At 36.9% G+C, this 17,339-nt stretch overlaps 1 protein-coding gene and 1 pseudogene across 1 annotated transcript in view; both read left to right on the top strand.

Annotated features, from left to right (window-relative positions):
• The window catches only part of PPM1E (protein phosphatase, Mg2+/Mn2+ dependent 1E), a 202,805-nt gene that overhangs the window by 9,821 nt on the left and 175,645 nt on the right, over window positions 1–17,339 (top strand). The window lies entirely within an intron of this gene.
• LOC102983572 (synaptosomal-associated protein 23-like) lies at window positions 8,556–9,210 on the top strand (annotated as a pseudogene).

Here is a 17,339-nt window from a genome sequence, read left to right as displayed (position 1 = left end):
CTCCCCCCTCCCTATGTCCTCAAATCCATTCTCTACATCTGCGTCTTTATTCCTGTCCTGCCCCTAGGTTCTTTAGAACCATTTTTTTTTCTTTTTAGATTCCACATATATGTGTTAGTGTACAGTATTTGTTTTCTCTTTCTGACTTACTACACTCTGTATGACAGACTCTAGGTCCATCCACCTCACTACGGATAACTCAATTTTGTTTCTTTTTATGGCTGAGTAATATTTCATTGTATATACGTGCCACATCTTCTTTATCCATTCATCTGTCGATGACCCTTAGGTTGTTTTCATGTCCTGGCTGTTGTAAACAGAGCTGCAATGAACATTGTGGTACATGACTCTTTTTGAGTTATGGTTTTCTCTGGGTATATGCCCAGTAGTGGGATTGCTGGGTCCTATGGTAGTTCTATTTTTAGTTTTTTAAGGAACCTCCATACCGTTCTCCATAGTGGCTGTATCAATTTACATTCCCACCAACAGTGCAAGAGTGTTCCCTTTTCTCCACACCCTCTCCAGCATTTATTGTTTGTAGATTTTTTGATGGTGGCCATTCTGACTGGCATGAGGTGATGCATCCTTGTAGTTTTTTTTTTTTTTTTTTTAAAGATTTTTATTTATTTATTTATTTATTTTTGCGGTATGCGGGCCTCTCACTGTTGTGGCCTCTCCGGCTGCAGAGCACAGGCTCCGGATGCGCAGGCTCAGCGGCCATGGCTCACGGGCCCAGCCGCTCCGCAGCATGTGGGATCCTCTCAGACTGGGGCACGAACCCGTGTCCCCTGCATCGGCAGGCGGACTCTCAACCACTGCGCCACCAGGGAAGCCCTCATTGTAGTTTTGATTTGCATTTCTCTAATGATTAGTGATGTTGAGCATCCTTTCATGTGTTCGTTAGCAATCTGTATATCTTCTTTGGAGAAGTGTCTATTTAGGTCTTCTGCCCATTTTCAAATTGGGTTGTTTGTTTTTTTGATACTGAGCTGCATGAGCTGCTTGTAAATTTTGGAGATTAATCCTTTGTCAGTTGCTTCATTTGCAAATATTTTTTCATTCTGAGGGTTGTGTTTTCGTCTTGTTTATGGTTCCTCCAATTTTTTTTTTTTTTTTTTTTTTTTGTGGTATGCGGGCCTCTCACTGTTGTGGCCTCTCCCCTTGCGGAGCACAGGCTCCGGACGCACAGGCTCAGCGGCCATGGCTCACGGGCCCAGCCACTCCGCGGCATGTGGGATCTTCCCGGACCGGGGCACGAACCTGTGTCCCCCGCATCGGCAGGCGGATTCTCAACCACTGCGCCACCAGGGAAGCCCCCCAATTTTTTTGATAGAGTGCTTGAGCAAGTGTTTGGAGGCAGTTGCATTAGATTATTAGCTACATGTTTGCCATCACATCCCTAGGTCAGTAATGACAGGGACATATACAACACACAATAAATATTTGCTGATCCAATGAATGAGCCAAGAGATTAAAAATAAGATATTATTCTTACTACTTTAAACTGCTTTTTAAAAAACGTAGTAAATTTTGCTATTCTCATATTTTTAAAACTTTTTATTATTGAAAATTTAAAGTATATAAAAAATAGTGTCCTTACCACCCAACCTCAGCAATGATCAATTTGTGGCCAATCTTTTTTCATCTATATCTTCACACATCTCACCCCACCTCCCATTATTTATATTCTGTGTAATTTTTAAATGAATACACAGTAATTTGATCACAATTCTATTAAACATTTTAGGTGTTACCAATTTTTGGTTGCTCTGAGAATATTTTGACGGTCATCCTTTGAGCACACCTTTGGTTTTCTTAGAGTGTATTTATATATAGTGTATAGTGTTGGGATTACATTAAATATATTTACATATTTAAGGCTTTTGGTACATAGTTTTTATTTAATTTATTTAATTTTATTTTATTTTTTGGTACATAGTTTTTAAATGTCTTCTAACAAGGTTTTACTAGTCTACTCTCTAAGCAGCTGTATATAAGAAAAGATTATTGGCGTTATGAAATGATTTAAACATTTAGAAAATAACAGAGAATAATAAAAATATCCATATACCCACCATTCAGCTTCAGCAAATTATCATAATTGTTTAAGATTATTTTAAGGAAATAAAACATTTCATAAGGAATTGAAGACTTTGTTGTCACTGTCTTCTATGAACCCATTCCCTTTTCTTTCTTTCCAGAGGTAATCTGGGAATTTGGGGAATGTATCCTCCTGCTCTATATTTTTATATTTTTACTACACACATATTTGTATGGTCAGTATATGGTGGGCTTTTTTTGTTTTTGTTTTCATAAGTAGCTATCTTGAGACTAACCTTTTTAAAAAAGATTTATTCATACTGATAAACATAGATACAGTTTTTTCATTTTAGCTACTATATAGCATTCTATATGAGTGTATTTGTTTTATTTATCCAATTTCCTATTGACGGACAGTTGAGTTGTTTCTAATTTTTGCATGTTATGCACTATAATGGTTAAAAATAGCTGCTCTAGTGGGTAAATTCTGAAATCTCAAAAGCTTAACATAATGTTAGTTTATTTCTTGCTCATAGAGTACCTTCAATGGAGAAGGCACTGTGTTCTATGGAGTGATTAAGGGACTCAGGCTAATAGAGAGTCTGTTGTCTTCAATTTGTGGTTTCCAAGGTTGCTCTAGGCATCAAAATACATCCAGCAAACATAAGAGTGGAGAATGGTATTGGAGGGTTTTAGGGGCCAGTCCTTAGAAGTGGCATATATAATTTTGTTCAGTTTCCATTGACTAGAATTCCAGACATGTGACACCACCTAGGGCCCACATTTCCCAGCAAACAGGACTGGGAAATGTAGTCACTGGCTTGGCAGTTAAGAAACAACTTTATATTATGTAGAAAAAAAGACATAACTTTGGTGGATAGCTGATTCTCTTCTTTACAAATAATTCTACAGTTTGGACATGTCTCCTTGTATATGTGTTCATAGATTTCTTGAGTATATACCTAGAAATGGAATTGTCAGATTGAAGTTACATACACTTTTACTTTGTTAGATGTTGACAGATAACTTTGTCCAACAGCACTGTATGAGACGTCTGGTTTCTCCATGTTCTCACTAATATTTGAATTGCAGTACTGCTTGGCCTGTATTTCTACACAGCTGTGTGCCGTTAATGCCACTGAATTCTGTTGGAAAGAGGAGAATACTTATAGGTGACTGTGGTCTTGGTTTAGGGCATTTTGGAGGAGGACACTTGCCTAAAAGTCTAGACCAGTGCTGTCCAATAGAAACATAATTGAGCCACAAATATAATTTAAAATTTTCTATTAACCACATTTTAAAAATGGAAAGTGAATTTAGTTTAATAATTTATTTTATTTAACCCAGTGTATCTAAATATGTTATCATTTAAACATGTGATCAGTATTAAAATATTATTGAGATATTTTTCATTTTTTATAGCAAGTTTTCAAAATCCTGTTTGTATCTTACACTTAAAGCACATCTCAATTGGAATATCACATTTAAAATATTTAGTAGCCACTTGGGGCTAGTGGCTACCATATTGAATGGCACAGGTTTAGATTTAATAACAAAAACTTTAATTCTATAACACATATCTGACATTTAATTTCAAAGTCATATTCATTTATTTATTTAATATTTATTTATTTATTTGGTTGCCCTGGGTCTTAGTTGTGGCAGGCAGCCTCCTTAGTTGCGGCTCCAGGGCTCCTTAGTTGCAGCTCACTGGCTACTTAGTTGAGGCATGCAAATCTTAGTTGCAGCATGCATGTGAGATCTAGTTCTCTGACCAAGGATTGAACCCAGGCCCCCTGCATTGGGGGCATGGAGTCTTATTTACTGTGCCACCAGGGAAGTCCCTCAAACTCATATTTAAATGGATGCTCACTCCAATCACCAAATTCATATTTATCCAGACTTTGGAGAAATAGCAAGCTGAATTTGTTTTTCCTAGATTTCTTTCTATGACTAGAGAACTATGTATATATACACACACACACACATATACACATATATATGTAAGAGCTTTTATTTATTTATTTTGGCCATGCCGTGTGGCATGCAGAATCTTAGTTCTGTGACCAGGGATCGAACCCATGCCTCCTGCAGTGGAAATGCAGAGTCCTAATAACCACTGGACTGCCAGGGAAGTCTGGAGAATAATATGATTTAGATTTAGATTATCAAATTGTTAATTTGATAATCTATAATTCTATAGATTAATTAATTAATCCTCACATAGTTTATAGTGTGGTAGTTTTCTATTGCTGTGTAATATGCTACTGAAACTTAGTGTCTTAAAACAACATCCATTTATTATCTTACAGTTTTGTAGGTCAGAAGTCTGTTAATGTTCAGCTGGGTTCTCTGCTTAAGGTCTCTAGTCAAGGCTGAAGTCAAAGTGTTGGCCAGGCTGGACTCTTATCTGGAGGCTCAGGGGAAGGCTCCACTTCCCATCCCATTCAGGTTGTTAGCAGTCTAGATCTTTGTTATAGATCTGAGGTTCCCATTTCCTTGCTGGCTGTGGGGTGGTGATGAGGTGGGCTGATTATCTATTGATAGAAACCACCTACTTTCCTTCTCATTTGGCCCTCTCTATCTTCATACCAGCAGTGGCACATGCTTCCTCATGCTTCAGTCTCTCTGGCTTCCCCTGCTATCAGTCAGAGAAAGCTCTATGCTTGTAAGGGCTCATGTGATTAGATCAGGTCCACCAAGATAATCTCCCTGTCTTAAGATCATCTTGCCATATAGTATAACACAATCACAGGAGTGATATCAAATTAGTATTCACAGATTTTAGTGAGCATCTTTGGGGGGGACCATTTTAGTAATTCTTTGTGCTACAGTAGAGAAGGAAGATGGAAGAACATTTTAATTATTTTGTTTAGAGGTCTTTTAATTTCACTTCTAAATGAAAGAAAAATACTTTTCCCATTTCTTTTTGTCTCTACTCCCACCAGTGTGGTCCAAGCTTCCATCACCTCTTGGCTGGCTGTAGCAGTACTCCTAACTGCTATTTCTTGTTCCACGTTTCCCTCCCTTCAGTCAGTTTTCCGTATAACAGTCGTCTGGGTCTCACCTTGCTCAGCCACTATGCTTTAGTCACAGTGGTCTTGATTTAGTTCCCAGAAACTGCCATGCTCTGTCCTGCCTCAGGGACTCTGTATTTTTGTTTTCTTTGCCCAAGCACCTTGCCCCCTTCTCTACAACTGTCCAACTCAACCATTAGGTCTTATCTTAAATATCTCTTCCTCATAGAGGTGTTTCTTTACCTATGGTCTAAATTAAGTCTTGGCTTTTGGTTTCCATGGTATCCTTTACTTTTTCTCTATATCCACTTATCATAATTTATACATATATGTATTCATGTGTTATTTGATGTCTTTGTCCCACACTGAGGGCAACAGATAAAGAATGTTTTGTTTACCTTTGTGTATCCAGCACCTAGTACAGGTCCTGGCACATAGTAGGCACTCATTAAGTATTTATTGAATAAATGAATGAATCTTCAACTTTTTCTCTACTTGGTCCAGGTTGTTTCCTTTCTAGATTTTAATAGGTCTATTCTCATTACCTTCTTTCTCTTTGTTATTATTTTCTTCCTTTGCTCTACTCTGAATGGTGGAGGAACATGGCTTCCTGTTTTATGTTATTGTTGGTATGTGTTAACATTTTCAACTAGTGGCAGAAATATGTTTGCAGTTTTTATTACTGATTAATACTCCACAATTTTGTAAATGAAAATTTTTGTGGACTTAGAAGTGTAGTCTTATGTAAATTCTTTGAGAATATTGTGAACAGTGACAATTTTGAAGCATAATAATACTTTGTAGAAAGTAATGAGCTAGTTAAAAGGTTGAGAGTATTCTTAATTCCTTGTATGTATTTTCACTTAAGATTTTACCTTCTGGTGTATAGCTCAGAGGAAAACCAGTGCATTACTTCGTATCTTAGTTTAAGTCATCAAAGAAAAAGAACCAAAAGACTTTAACACAACACTGTAAATCAACTATACTTCAATAAAAAAAATATATATTAAAAAAAAAGAACCAAAAGACTAATCTGCTGGGTTAGAAATAGCAAAGATAAGTTTTTTCCTGGTGACTTGATTTCATAATGAATTATAAGATTCCTACAGAAACGTTACAGTTTTTGTCTTTTATAGATTTGAAGCATTTGACCTACTTCTACCACAAGGCACAGCCTCTGATCTTTGATATTTATTCACATTTTTCTACTTTGTGAATCTAAAAACAAAAACTAAAATAAAAACCGGTTTTTAATAAGCTTGTTTCTTGAGAAGTATATTGTGCTACAGCCAATTTTCACATTTGCATATAAAAATAAGCAACAAAAATCTAATGCTTTTAAGTTGATATATATATTATTTATAAAATTGTCTTTGAGGTGTGTGGTATATAAAATTCTTTCTTAGGCTAAAACTCTAGAGGGCAAGAATCATGCTCTAAACATGTTCTTCATTGAACCTAACAAGTTATCACATAAATATGAGAGGTGATAGTCATTAAATCAGTCTATCACTTTTTTTGCAATAGGAATGACCTCTGAAGTTTTGGAATTTGATTTCTGGCAACACTGAATATTTATTAGTTCATATAGTCTTGGTTTAGGCAGCTTATAAATAATCTCATATATTACTTAGAAGGAGACTTGTATTATTCACAGTCTACTTACACAATCAGAGGAACATAAATATTTTCAGTTTTTCAAGGTCATATGGAAAGTTAACTGTGCATCTAAAAATAATTTTCAGTCTTTTAAGACAGATAAATACAGCTTTGCATTTAAATGCCCTTTACCAGGGTAGTCTCTAATCATAAATATCTTTCTATAAGACTTAGTTAGCAGTGTGAACCAGAGGTTTACACCTCTGCACCTGAAATAATAATTGTAGAGCTAGTAGTAGTAAGCTGCTCCTGTTTCTGTTGTTGCTACTACATTTATTGAGAGCTTGCTTAGGCACTGTTTTATATTTAATACCTCAGTTAATCCTTGAAAAAACTGTTTGATGTTAGGTTCTATTATTAGCCCATTTTGCAGACGTGAAGGCCAAGGCACAGAAATTTTAAAGAACTCAAGTTTCCACCATCAGTGGTGTCACTAGGACATGAACCCAGGCAGACTGATTCCAGGGGTTATAGCTATAAAGTTCATTTTATAATTTTCATGCTATGTTACAAACATGTTTCTATAGGGAAAAATCACAGTGAAGATGAAATTCAGTTGTTTGAATTTTGAGCACTGCCATTTCTGAGTTTAGGCTTTTATTTCTTGCCTTGATTACTTTGGTAGCCTCCTAACTAATGTGCCTGCCATTAGTCTCTTTTCCCTCTAATCTAGGCTCCCTGGATTTTCTGACATAATTGAATTTTCTCTAAAGATATCAAATTATTTCTTGCCTCTCTGCCTTTGTAGATGCTGTTTCTTCCTCATGGAACATCACTTTCTTGGCTAACTATAACCTACCTTTTGAGGGAGAGAGGGTGGTTGGATTTTTACTATTTTCTACCATAAAGTGCTATATTATTAACTATAAATAAAAACATGCTAAGGTTTTTGCACCAAATATTTTTCTAAACTCTGGCCTCTAATGAAAGACAAGAAAAAACTAAAAATTCATGCTGCTTATTAAAAACACAACTGAAATCCAGAAATTCTTTAAACAATAGACTGACAGAAAGTTCACAACTTGGTATATAGCTCATAACGTGCCTGGAGATTATTTTTTTCCATTCTGTACTTGACTAATCCTGCAATCTATTTTGATTTTTTAACTTCGGTATTAATTGTTGAAGTAGCCAAAGGCACCTATTTTCTATAGAGTTTTAATGCCTAATATAATAGCCATCTACTCAACACAGTGCTTCTTGGAAAGAAATCGTTTAAAATTTTTAAAAATTAAGTATAAAGAGAAGTATTCTTTTGTTCAATTAGTTTGCCATGTATATTAATGTCATATATTCAGTATGTTATCTTTTAGAAGCCAGTAAAATACATACTGGTCATTAATAAGCAGTGGATTATAGATTAATATAAAACAGTGATCACTTGTATTCTAGAAGTGTATTCCCATCATTGGGTCCTTATGCTATAACATAGTTTTGGAATCATTATCATTGTAAGATCATTATTTCTTTGCATAATGCACTCAAGAATGGCTCAAAATAAAGACTGTCCTTTAGTCAGAATTCCATTTTATATATTAAAATATCCAGTTTATGTTCAACATATACATGATATTAAAGTAAAACTATCCTTGACTATCAAGGAGAAGAGGAGGAAATAGGACAAGTGATATCACCTTCTAATGTAGGTCTGTAAAAATATATTGAAGAAGTGCACAGGCGTGCAGGTCCGGTGAGCGCAGGCGCAAAAAGGGCACAACTGGAGCACAGCTGGGTGTCCGGCTTGCGGGTGTCTGAGCTGCCGCAGCCGGAGAGGAATGACTGGAACTGCTTGAATATCCACATTTCAGTTTCTGCACCTATCAAGAGTTTTAATTCATCATGGATAATCTGTTAGCAGAAGAAATTCAGCTGAGGGCTAACCAGGTTACTGCTGAGTCTCTGGAAAGTACAAGGAGAATCCTGGCTTTAGCCACTGAGTCTCAGGATGCAGGAATCAAGACTGTCACTATGCTGGATGAACAAGGGGAACAACCAAAATGCATAGAAGAAGGCATGGACCAAATAAAGACATGAGAGAAGCAGAGAAGACTTTAACAGAACTAAAAAAGTGCTGTGGCTTTTGTGTATGCCCATGTAATAGGACAAAGAACTTTGAGTCTAGTAAAGCCTATAAGACAACATGGGGAGATGTTGGAGACAACTCTACTAGCAATGTAGTATCTAAGAAGCCAGGCCGAGTGACAAATGGTCAGCCTCAGCAAGCAACCACAGCAGCAGTCAGCGGCTGATACATTAAATGTATAACAAATGATGCCAGGGAAGACGAAATAGAAGAGAACCTGACTCAAGTGGGCAGTATCCTAGGAAATCTAAAAAACATGGCCCTGGACATAGGCAATGAGATTGAGGCTCAAAATCAACAAATAGAACGGATCACAGAAAAGGCTGACACCAACAAAGATCGTATTGACAATGCCAATGCCAGAGCAAAGAAACTCATTGACAGCTAAAGCTACTGCTGTACTTCTTTATCATTTATTCACCTCCCTAGGTCCTCCTTCAAAGCCATTACCTTTCCAGAGTTTGAAATTTTGGTTCCACACTCTTCTAATTGGGAGATGATGTGGAAGAAGATCTAGGAGTAACAGCCCCCCTATTCTTTTATTTTCTCTTTTTCCCTTGAGGGTAGACTGCTGCTTAGTTTTCCTTCTAGTATTTTCTTTCTCAATCCATACTCTTCGGTTGGTTTTTATACATCATATATAGTGTTATTTTTCATTCTCTCCATTTACTTAGCAGGTTCTCCTGCTTTCAAAATTTGGAAGCATTGCCAAAGGCAGCCGTGTAAAAGGCAGTGGGGGCAGGCAAAAGGAGGAGAGGCAAGAGATAAGAAGTTGTTACCTCAGTAAAACCTGCAGACCCTAAAGCCAAAAGTTGCATAACCACAGTGAAGATCTAGTTGGGTTTAATTTCTATTTAAGTTGCAGTTATTGCCAATTTAGGCCAATGCTTGGTTTTGGAGCCTGTATACACAATATTTTTGTTATACATCACAACTTTGCAACCTCTGCTTCAAAAAAGAATAGAATGAATTTTCTTAAAGTGAGCTTAATTTCTGAACTCCTGGTGATTCATCTATGTACATAGATTCTATGATCCCGTTTCATATTGCACCATATAGGAACACATGGTATAAATGAATGGCTTTTTATTTTCATATTATTAATAGTATCATGGTCCCATTACAGGCCTATTAACCTCATAAATTTGTCATTAGTCTTTGAAGAAAAAATATGTAAATATGTATATATAATATGAGAATTTCTCTCTACAGCAGGGCTTAAAATTTTTTGGAAAAGTTTGACAAAGTACATCATGTGAATTCAGATTTACCTCAATGCCAAGAATTATGTTTAGATAGGAAAAAAGAAACTTGTTTTGATCTCAGGTAGAAAATAGTTAGATTGCTTTGAGTTTTAAGTAGCTTTAAACTTTTTTAAAAACTAGAATTTATTCTATTTAACTAAAAATGATTTAGAAAATTATGTCTTTGGTTTACTTATTGATGATTGCACTATGATTCTCTTAGCCTTTTGTATTCAACTTCCAGAATCACATTTGCTTAGATCCTGAACAGTGTTATAAGAATCTGATTGGTATTTGTCACCTTTATTTAAAAACTAGCTTCTGCACACTTCAAAGCTATTAATGTCGATTGGTTTGACCAATAACCACTGTTTGATCTTTACAATTAAATTTTGTAACTAAAAAAAGATATATATATATGATCAAAATACATTGAAAATCAAGTATAAAATAAAAGCATTCTCTCAGAATGAGGCCTTATAAATACTCAAACCAATTAAACATAACAGTGGAAAAGTTCATTAAATATTACATTAAGTAATTAGTAATTTTTATATTCCTACATAGGTCAACATTACCAAACCATGAAACTGAATTTCTTCTCATTTCCCCAAGGACTATGAAAGAGATTTTAATTAAGCTTTGCTATGTTAAGAATTTCCTTGGGCTTCCCTGGAAAGGGAAAAAAAAGAAAAAAAAAAAAAGAATTTCCTTGATTTTAGAAAGCTGCTTGTATGTTACTACAGCTTTTCTAAGTGACTGTCTACATAAAGATAACCTTATGTGTGGCTTGGTAATTTTGTGGTTAATGTATACCATGAAAAAGTTATTATAGGAATTCAGTTCACGAAGCATATATGATCAGCTATGTTCAAGCAAGATATTGAATCATTTGGTATTTTTTAATATGTATAATTAGTAGTAAATCCTAAAAAGAATATGATTAGAGTTAAAGACAGTGTCCTTTCTTGAAACTAATGTTAATGGCGTTTGTTTTCTTTACTTATTCAATTTTCTTTTTTTTTTTTTGCGGTACGCGGGCCTCTCCCTGTTGTGGCTTCTCCCGTTGCGGAGCACAGGCTCCGGACGCACAGGCTCAGCGGCCCTGGCTCACGGGCCCAGCCTCTCCGCGGCATGTGGGATCTTCCCGGACCGGGGCACGAACCTGTGTCCCCTGCATCGGCAGGCGGACTCTCAACCACTGCGCCACCAGGGAAGCCCTATTCACTTGTTTTTCACCTCATTATAGAAAGGATTTCAAGTGGCAAATTAATTTTACTATAATGGGAGTAATTATTTAGTCATCAAAAAAAGTTAAGTATCTGCCATATGCTAAGCATTGTGCTAAATGCTGCTTATACAGAAATAAAATACATGTTCCTTTCCTCAAGAAGTGTGCGGTTTAGAGAAAAAGTCAGACAAGTTAACCAGCAAGTACAGTACAATGTGAGTACAATAAAAATTATTATTAACTCTGTTATGTAGGAGGTGATATACTAAGTGCATTACATTATTATTCTTTATTTTTAAATCAGGAAATTAATATTTAGCAACATTAGTTAACTCATCTAAGGTCACACAGTAAGTGGTAGAATCAGAATTTGAACTCAGATGTGTCTGACTCCAAAGCTTTTTATCTTGCTGCCTCTCTATATGGTAAGAGTTAAGACAGAGTGATGCAGAGGATTTATGGGGACAGTAAGGTGGGTGTGCCAATGTAGGCTATTAGGTTCTGGAAGAGGATGCTTAAATTGAGTTTAGAAGACTAAATAGGAATTAGCCAAGAGGAAGAGGGAGCTGAAAAGCATTCCAACAGAGATACTAACTTGTGCAAAGGCATAGAGATGAGAAAGCGTAGCCCATTTGGGGCTTGTAAGCCCTTATTTCTCTGAATAAAGGGGAGTAAACCTGCAAGAAAAACTGGAGAAATAACCCCCAAATCATTCATTAATTCATTTATTCAGTCAGTATTGGGCACTGTAGACTCTATTCACTGCATCTCTGGGATGATATTGGAATTTTTAAAACGATAAGTCATAGAAATGCCACTAATGTTAACAAAATGCCACATAATCAGGAAAGAGAAGAACTTTATGCTCTTCTGTCCTCTAATTTGTTTTCTTTGGCTTTTAGAACAATGGCTTCTAAATTGTAAAATCTCTGTCTCTTTTTTCTTATCATTTCTCTCATCATACTACCTGATGCCAAACTGTGTGGAGATTTTAGAACTGAAGACTGCCTAAAGTGTTCTCAATTCAACTATGCTAAATTCTGTTTACTTCCTAAAGATTTAAGAAAGGCTAAGTATGTTTCTCTGTATCAGTATCCCCTGTATGACCTTTTAGAGGATAAATGTACTAAAAGTACTAAAACAGATCCTTTCAAAGACATGTTTGGAGAGATAGACGCACATCAAGCTGCTAGATTGGATATACAGGACAACGCAAGACCATGACCCAGATATAAATCAACATATAAAATCTAGGAGGTAGGGAATGATTTTTCTGAGTTTGAAGGAGTGATGTTTATCATTAGACACATTTATCATTCAGTGATATGATTATTAGTTTGTTTTCTCCATCTTTACAATCCAAAGAGACAGTCTTCAACATTCATTTCAAATGCTGTCTTCTAGTAGAAGAATTTCCCTAAGGTCAGCTGGAAGTAATTATTCCCTCTCCTGAACTTCCCAGCATTTTATCTGTATCTTTTTAAAATACATCCAATAATTCCTTCCTTTTTATAATGTCATTTATATGCATGTCTCATCTCCTCTTTTAAACTGTTCGTACCTTCATGTTTGATCCCCAGCACTAAGCTTTGTACGTATAAGGCATTGAACTAATATTTAATGAATTAAAGCATAGCATCCCTATCATAAACTAAATCATTAGGGCAGTGTTTCTTAAAGTGTTGGACATGAATTACTTACTTTAGGATCACCTGGAATGTGTTGTTCAAAATGCAAGTTCCTGTGCTTCTGCCCACACCTACTGAATGAGAATTTCTGTGGTTTCCAGTAATCTTGTTTTGAGTAAAAACACTAGATAATTATGATGTACCCTAAAGTTTGAGAACCCACTGCCTTAGGGAGAATGCAAGAATCCAAATTAAAATTGAATTTACACTGAATTGCAGATGTGCTTAATGCTAAAAATAATAAAGTATAAACCATAATGGAAAAGAATATTAAAAAAGAAAGTGTATATTGTATAACTGAGTCACCTTGCTATACAGCAGAGATTGGCCCAACATTGTAAACCAACTATACTTCAATTAAAAAATAAATAAAAAATAAAATAGCGAGACTTCTCTGGCGGCGCAGTGGTTAAGAATCCGCTTGTCAATGCAGGAGACACGGGTTCGATCCCTGGTCCAGGAAGATCCCACATGTCACAGAGGAACTAAGCCTGTGCACCACAATTACTGAGCCTGTGCTCGAGAGCCCGCGAACCACAACTACTGAAGCCCGCATGCCTAGAGCCTGTGCTCCACAACAAGAGAAGCCACCGCAATGAGAAGCCCGCGCACCACAACGAAGAGTAGCCCCTACTCGCTGCAACTAGAGAAAGCCCACGTGCAGCAAAGAAGACCCAACGCAGCCAATAAATAAATAAATAAATTTATATTAAAAATCGGTAGCATTTTGTACATAGCATATAAGATGAAAATATAAGAAGAAAGGAACAGGAAGATATTTTCAGTGAAGTTTTTCTGTATGTCAGGAAGGATCAACGTTCAGTATTCTGGAACTTTAGTCTTAAAAAGCCTATTTAGATGTAAATAATTTAGAATATTGATGACCATTTTCTTTGAATGCATTTGAAGTAAAACACCATGGTTTTATAAGAAAAGATGCTTTGAACATTCTTATTGGCACATTCTTTTTTTTTTTTTTTTTTTTTTTTTTTTAGCGGTAAGCGGGCCTCCCACTGCTGCGGCCCCTCCTGCCGCGGAGCGCAGGCTCCAAACGCGCAGGGTCAGCGGTCATGGCCCACGGGCCTAGCCGCTCCGCGGCACGCAGGATCCTCCTGGACCGGGGCACGAACCCGTATCCCCTGAAGAAAGTGTATATTGTATAACTGAGTCACCTTGCTATACAGCAGAGATTGGCCCAACATTGTAAACCAACTATACTTCAATTAAAAAATAAATAAAAAATAAAATAGCGAGACTTCTCTGGCGGCGCAGTGGTTAAGAATCCGCTTGTCAATGCAGGAGACACGGGTTCGATCCCTGGTCCAGGAAGATCCCACATGTCACAGAGGAACTAAGCCTGTGCACCACAATTACTGAGCCTGTGCTCGAGAGCCCGCGAACCACAACTACTGAAGCCCGCATGCCTAGAGCCTGTGCTCCACAACAAGAGAAGCCACCGCAATGAGAAGCCCGCGCACCACAACGAAGAGTAGCCCCTACTCGCTGCAACTAGAGAAAGCCCACGTGCAGCAAAGAAGACCCAACGCAGCCAATAAATAAATAAATAAATTTATATTAAAAATCGGTAGCATTTTGTACATAGCATATAAGATGAAAATATAAGAAGAAAGGAACAGGAAGATATTTTCAGTGAAGTTTTTCTGTATGTCAGGAAGGATCAACGTTCAGTATTCTGGAACTTTAGTCTTAAAAAGCCTATTTAGATGTAAATAATTTAGAATATTGATGACCATTTTCTTTGAATGCATTTGAAGTAAAACACCATGGTTTTATAAGAAAAGATGCTTTGAACATTCTTATTGGCACATTCTTTTTTTTTTTTTTTTTTTTTTTTTTTTAGCGGTAAGCGGGCCTCCCACTGCTGCGGCCCCTCCTGCCGCGGAGCGCAGGCTCCAAACGCGCAGGGTCAGCGGTCATGGCCCACGGGCCTAGCCGCTCCGCGGCACGCAGGATCCTCCTGGACCGGGGCACGAACCCGTATCCCCTGCATCGGCAGGCCGACTCCCAACCACTGCGCCACCAGGGAAGCCCATATTGGCACATTCTTGTATTGCTGTATGCATAGATATCTTTTAAGGCATGATTTCCTATAATATAGTTTGTGACTCATAGTTTTATTGTAAGAAATAGTGTGGTTTAGATAGCATTTAACAATATATGCTTCTCCTTATCTTTAACAACACATTGTATTTTAGATTTACTTGTCTGTGAATGTTTTTATCTGTGATTTCTAAAAATATGAAATTGTTGATAGAATGTCAGCTATCTTGACTTATGTATTGTTTAAACTGATAAGGGCTAGGATAAGCTGTAGCAAGCAACTCCAATATAGATCTTCATCATCCAGGTAGTTCTTTTATTTCTAAAATATAAATTGTTGGGCTTCGCTGATGGTGTAGTGGTTAAGAATCCAATCCGCCTGCCAGTGCAGGGGACATGGGTTCAATCCCTAGTCTGGGAAGATCCCACGTGCTGTGGAGCAGCTAAGCCCACGCGCCACAACTACTGAGCCTGCACCCTAGAGCCTGCGAGCCACAACTACAGAAACCCGTGTGCCTAGAGCCCGTGATTTGCAACAAGGGAAGCCACCACAATGAGAAGCCTGAGCACCTCAACGAAGAGTAGCTCCCGCTCGTCACAACTAGAGAAAGCCCACGCGCAGCAACGAAGACCCAACACAGCCAAAAATAAATTTAAAAAAATTAAAATATAAATTGTTTTATAAGCTTAAGCTGTTCTTATAATAGTAATAAAGATAGGAAGTGCTTAAAAAGTGCTTATAATGTAGAGAACTGGTCCAGGTACTGTGTATATATTAATTCATTTAATTCTCACAACAACCACATGAAGTAGGCAGTTTTATCAACCACACTGCAGGTAAGGAAGCTAAGGTATTGAGAAAGAAATTTGTCCACGTTCACATAGCTGATAAGTGGCTAGAATATGAACCCCTACAGAGTGGCTTCAGAGTCAGCACTCTTAACCACTCTGCAATAATGTTATTATTTTTTTTAACTAGCACATAACTTGACTTTGTCTTAGTCACTATCAGGAGCATTTTCCAGCAATAATAATAATAATTGGCAAATGTTTCCAAGTAAAAATTTTAAACAAATTCAGCGTATATCTAAACATCATCTTTTTTGAATGGTCTTAATGCTATTCTTACTTTTACTGATTTTACGTAGTAGTATCAAGATTTCTTACTTAAAATTAGTTGGCTGTCAAAAGATTGTTTTGGCAGTCTGATTGACACGTGAATCCAGTAAGTTTATTTTATTTTTTAAATTTATTTTAAAAATTTTATTTGTTTTATTTTTTGGCTACGTTGGGTCTTCATTGCTGTGCATGGGCTTTCTCTATTTGTGGCGAGTAGGGGCTACTCTTTGTTGCGGTGCGCGGGCTTCTCATTGAGGTGGCTTCCCTTGTTGCAGAGCACGGGCTCTAGGCGCGCAGGCTTCAGTAGTTGCAGCATGTGGGCTCAGTAGTTGCAGCACGCGGGCCCTAGAGTGTGCGGGCTTCAGTAGTTGTGGCACGTGGGCTCAGTCGTTGTGGCTCATGGGCTCTAGAGTGCATGCTCAGTAGTTGTGGCACATGGGCTTAGTTGCTCTGCGGCATGTGGGATCTTACCGGACCAGGAATCGAGCCCGTGTCCCCTGCATCGGCAGGCGGATTCTCAACCACTGCGCCACCAGGGAAGCCCTATCTGTGGAATTCTTAAGGAAGGGTCACTTTTATATGGGAAAAGATATTTCTTGTACTTTCATCTTTTGATCTATATTTTGTCGTTTTGTTAATGGTGGAAAGACAATAAACATCATGTTTTATGAACAAAATATTTTTTTCTAAGTTTGAAACCAGTATGAACCTTGCTGTAAATATTTGTTTTTAAAAATATAAATTAAATATTTGATTGTGCTACTAAACGTATCATTTTACCTGATGGCTAGGAGGATTCAAACATAGTCAAGAGGGGTACCTAATGAGTACCTTTAGAGAGTACATAAAGCATTTAATAACTGTAGGAAGAATGATCGTGTCTTATTTCTCAAATAAATAGAATTTTAATTTACTTATACAAGGAAGTTATTCTGTATTTACTTATTTTATGTAGAGTTTCCTACTAGAATATAAGCTCCATCCTATCCATCCTATCCTCAATACCTAGAATACTGAATGCTTAGTACATAGTAGGTTTTCAGTAAGTACTTGATGAGTAAATGAATAGATGTTTATACATGTTTTATATTGTGGTGAAATATACATAATAATTAACATGTTTTAAATGGGATTTTTATATCTGGTTAGATAAAAGACACATGCTCATTGTAGAAATATTTGAAACTATTATGAAAC

This window comes from Physeter macrocephalus, chromosome 14 (assembly GCF_002837175.3).
Source record: "Physeter macrocephalus isolate SW-GA chromosome 14, ASM283717v5, whole genome shotgun sequence".
Classification (NCBI taxonomy): Eukaryota; Metazoa; Chordata; class Mammalia; order Artiodactyla; family Physeteridae; genus Physeter; species Physeter macrocephalus.
The sequence above is the reverse complement of the archived record's forward strand: the minus strand, read 5'-3'. Positions and strand labels throughout refer to the sequence as shown.